Source organism: Hippocampus zosterae, chromosome 15, assembly GCF_025434085.1.
Source record: "Hippocampus zosterae strain Florida chromosome 15, ASM2543408v3, whole genome shotgun sequence".
In the NCBI taxonomy this organism is placed as follows: domain Eukaryota; kingdom Metazoa; phylum Chordata; class Actinopteri; order Syngnathiformes; family Syngnathidae; genus Hippocampus; species Hippocampus zosterae.
In genome coordinates this window covers 13242249-13246694 of record NC_067465.1, presented here as the reverse complement: position 1 = coordinate 13246694, position 4446 = coordinate 13242249, and the positions used below count along the sequence as shown (strand labels likewise).

The 4446-nt window shown below is 43.0% G+C and overlaps 1 long non-coding RNA gene across 1 annotated transcript; it reads right to left on the bottom strand.

The window, feature by feature from the left end:
- Window positions 1-3132: 3132 nt before the first annotated feature.
- Window positions 3133-3910, bottom strand: LOC127616335 (uncharacterized). Its single transcript, XR_007967091.1, has 2 exons — window positions 3574-3910; window positions 3133-3429 (listed from the first exon to the last, which is right to left on the bottom strand). It is a non-coding gene; the product is annotated as an uncharacterized LOC127616335 (long non-coding RNA).
- Between the last annotated feature and the right edge of the window lie 536 nt (window positions 3911-4446).

Here is a 4446-nt window from a genome sequence, read left to right as displayed (position 1 = left end):
TTGCATTCCATGTGTTATTTTCTCTTCATGTTCCCATGAAGCAGATCCCAATTATCTCACTTAAAACATACACTGCATCTGTTGAGACCGCAATTCATGGAACTAGGGAAAGTGCGTAATAAATAGCTTTGTTTGCCAAGGGGGTAAAGTAAATCTACACAGCTTTGGGACAAATCATCAACATCAATACTTGTGTCAAGACAAACAATTTGTTTTGGATTCTAGCAAGAACTTCACGAGCCAAAAGGTGTTTTCCACTTTGCCAACAAGATTAATGATCATCACAAGGCCCTTGAAGGACATTGCTAGGTGAATTCTGTTGAGCATGCCCATATGCACATATAGAAAATGTCATCAGCCATTATAAGATAACACATTTTGCCCCTGCTTTGCATGCGGCGGGACGCCTCGCTGTCCTTTGGAATTGCAGCGTGCTTAATATAAATTGAATTAAGAGCACAATATCGCAAATGGGTGGGGGATATTTTTAGCGTGCCATTTGGAGCATCTTTAAGCCTCAAGTTAATGCTCAAGACTGAGCGCATCTGTCACGTCCTATGTGTTTGAGAAGCAGAAGATATGAATCGATGTTAATACAAAATGTACAACTAAGTTTTCCGCCTGCTATGAGGCATACTTTTTGGCCTCCTTTTTTGCAAAATGGCACTCAAGATTGAGGAAAGACCATGTTTTCCAAAAAATCAGTATCACAAATGTGGCTCTAGCCAAAGTTGGATCTCAATTTTTTATTTAGCCATGGCCTTCCTCCTACAATAACCACAATGCAAAGGGTTCTATGCCCTTCAAAGCCAATGGCAGTGTTGAATTATTTCAACAAAATCTTGGCACTATCACTATTATTTTTACCTCACTGGCTTTGTTCACGTCATAGGACCAAAACATAAACACAAAAACAAAACAAAAAATAAAACAACAAAGCCTTGCATCCTCTGCAGTAAAATAATCTGACCAGGGTAACTTGAAATTTTAAAATCGACAAGTCCTCCAATAGTTCCATTTTTGCTTCTTTCCATCTCATTCTCACCCCACTTAGCTCGATCCACCAGTCTCGCTCACAGTAATGCAAGATGACACTTTCCTCACACATTCCTAAACACTCACCCCAATAGGATTTGTCATCACATTTGGAAGCTGGTGACATTCATAAGCGATGGACTGTCAGGATCGATTTCAGTGTGATTTCACGACGCTTGGTTCCTGATGCTCTTACATCAGGCACTGGGGTGTGATCCCTGTGTCTGAACATCACAAATGTGACCACTGAAACCTGAAGTAGTCCAGTTTGGGGAAAGATATGCCTCTTGTGTGACTTTTAACTCAGCGAGCATTTGCGCCACAAGCGTGTTTTGCTATTTATTTAGGCTTCTTATGCAATGTCACTCGAGAAAAAAAATGATGCTAACCATAGAATGAGATATGGAAGTCATTTTAGGAAAACATGTTAGTTTTCATTGAAGAGTCCCCTGCAATTCATGGTGACCAGTCAAGGGTCTAGTATACTTCTCACCGGATAGACCTCTCTTCACTCCTGACCCACATGAGGACAACCCACCAGGCACCGCACTGGTCATCATGCTAACAAAAGCCATACTTGCCATTTGCATTTGACAGAACCAACACCCCACACCAGAACTGAATCAGATTGCACTATTGTCTGAGTGAAGTGCAAACTTGAATTCTTTGTCATGTGTGACGTAAGGAAGAACCTTTATTAGGACATCTGCCAACTCTTTCAAATTGTTGGCGGAAATTCTCAGGCGGCTACAATTCACAGTTGTATCAAGTGCAACTGTGCTCTTCTGTGTTGGACAATTTGCCTCTCATCCAACCAGGCTTCAACAGTTCCTGCACAGGGGTTTTGACTTTTATAAAATAAAGAAAAATTGACCCAGCCAGTCAATAGCTGGAATCAATGTGCCAAGCCATGAGCTCATGACTCAGTAAGCTTTGTTTTTTTGCTGTGTTATACCCAGGACGGTTCCTACATACACCGGGAAAATGAACATATAATTCTGTATCGAGAGGCAAAAAGAACAACATATTTCTTTTGTGGTTTGACATTTATGAATGTTAAAATTGCCCGCGGTGGACTGGTCAAGATTTTATGATGTCCATAATTTGACCCACAAACTGATGATCTATGTTTTCATTATTTCCTATGGGGGTAAATTTAAGCAATAAAGCAGTACCACCTCCTCTCGTGTTTTTTTTTTTCATCATTGGAGTTCAGCTTCACTTATACACACCAACTCGTATAACTTAAAAGCACTTTAGTGGCGAAAGCATTAATGATCTACTGAGCTGCAACAGCGAGCAGCAATCAAGGTGACGTCTGTCTAATTTGTCCCGGAGGCAGTAGTGAAATAAAGGCGTAATGATGCGTTTATGAGAAGTCATTTCTGACCCCCCAGGAAACAAAATAAATTTGGCACCACAGCATTAGTACTCTGTCCCTTGACCTGGCTCCCATTATTCTAACATTTGCATTATTATATAGCGGGAGAAATTTAATTGAAGGTGGATGTAACCTTTTCATACACGAGGCCCTTCAGTGGTAATGTCAAGGCGGGGGCAGAGTGCTCACTTAACCTACCCAGGCATTACATCTCATATATGCGATTTTTTTTGTATTAGAAAAGCAAAGTGGTAAAGTGAGTGAGGGCAACCTAATTAAAAGTTGACCATGAATCCGCGTGTCTAAAGGTCAGCAATCAGTCTTACTGTACCCCGAGAGGCACAAAATTAACCTTGTCGCGTTAAATTAGGTTAAATATACTTGTGGCCCACAGCTGTCAAAACAAAGCGCATAAAAAAATCAATAAAAAAAAACGCACTGCAATTATTCTTTCTATTTTTAGATGACTTGCCGAATTGTTTATTAGTTCTTTCTTAATGTGGAGAACAGAACGCCGGCTCTGCCAACAGAAATACTCTTGTCAGCAAGTTGATTGCATTTACATGGTAGAGCGAAGCGCAGGCTGGAGCGCATTAGCGAGCTGAGCCGTGAGCGCCAGAGAAATAGCAGACCCTTCAGCGAATGCCAAGTGGGAAGTAAAGTTAAAATCAACAACTGGATAATGTATGCTCTGTATATAAGAAAGCGAGGACAGACAAGCTCGATGTTTTTATCTCATTACAATCCAAGCATTTGAAAAGCACAACACACTGTACTTTACTGTAAATTACTAGTTGAGGAATCAATTGCAAACAAGTTTGAGAATCAGTTTACCAGATGAGCCTCATCAAAGGAATATTACTTCATAAAGTTGTTCCATGTGGTTAAGCAACATAGTTTTTTGTAGTTTGTATTTGCAGTTTTGTTTTAGTTTTTGCACTTAATTAAAAAAAAACATCATCTCATGGAAGATTATGCACTGACACACACTGCTGCAGATACCATTGTTTTAACTTCCATCCATCCATCCATTTTCCGAACCGCTTGATCCTCACTAGGGTTGCGGGGGGTACTGGAGCCTATCCCAGCCGTCTTCGGGCAGTAGGCGGAGGACACCCTGAATCAGTTGCCAGCCAATCACAGGGCGCTGTTTTAACTTCTATGGGTAAAAAGGGAGAAAAACTAATCGGGTGGCCATCATCCTCCTCTGACCACAACCCTATTGAGAACCTGTAAAGCAAGGGTGTCAAACTCATTTTTTGTCGCGGGCCACTTAGGTGTTTCAGCTTCCCTCGTAGGGTCGGTGCAAAATATCAAAGTTATTTATTACCATGACAATTTGACATTTTGGTACAGATTTCAGCAAGAATCATGATAGTTGACACACATGATTTGTTCCCGCGGGCAACATAAAATGATGTGAAGGACCAGATCTGGCCCTCGGGCCTTGACTTTGACACCTGTGCTTTAAAGATTATTGAGAGGTCTATTGATGGGGGTCCATCCATCCATCCATCATCTACCGCTTATCCGGGGCAACAGCTTTAGCAGGGAAGCCCAGACTTCCCTCTCCTTAGCTACTTCTTCCAGCTCTCCCCGGGGGATCCCGAGTTGTTCCCAGGCAACCTGGGTGACATAGTCTCTCCAGCGTGTCCTGGGTCTTCCTCTGGGTCTCCTCCCGGTGGGACATGACCGGAACACCTCACCGGGGAGGCGCTCAGGAGGCATCCGAATCAGATGCCCAAGCCACCTCATCTGGCTCCTCTCGATGTGGAGGAGAAGCGGCTCGACTCTGAGCCCCTTCCGGATGACTGAGCTTCTCACCTTATCTCTAAGGGAGAGCCCGGACACCCTGCGGAGAAAACTCATTTCAGCCGCTTGTATCCGGGATCTCGTTCTTTCGGTCACGACCCATAGCTTGTGACCATAGGTGAGGGTTGGGACGTAGATCGACCGGTAAATTGAGAGCTTCGCCCTTTGGCTCAGCTCCTTCTTCACCACGACAGACCGATACAACGTACGCATCACAG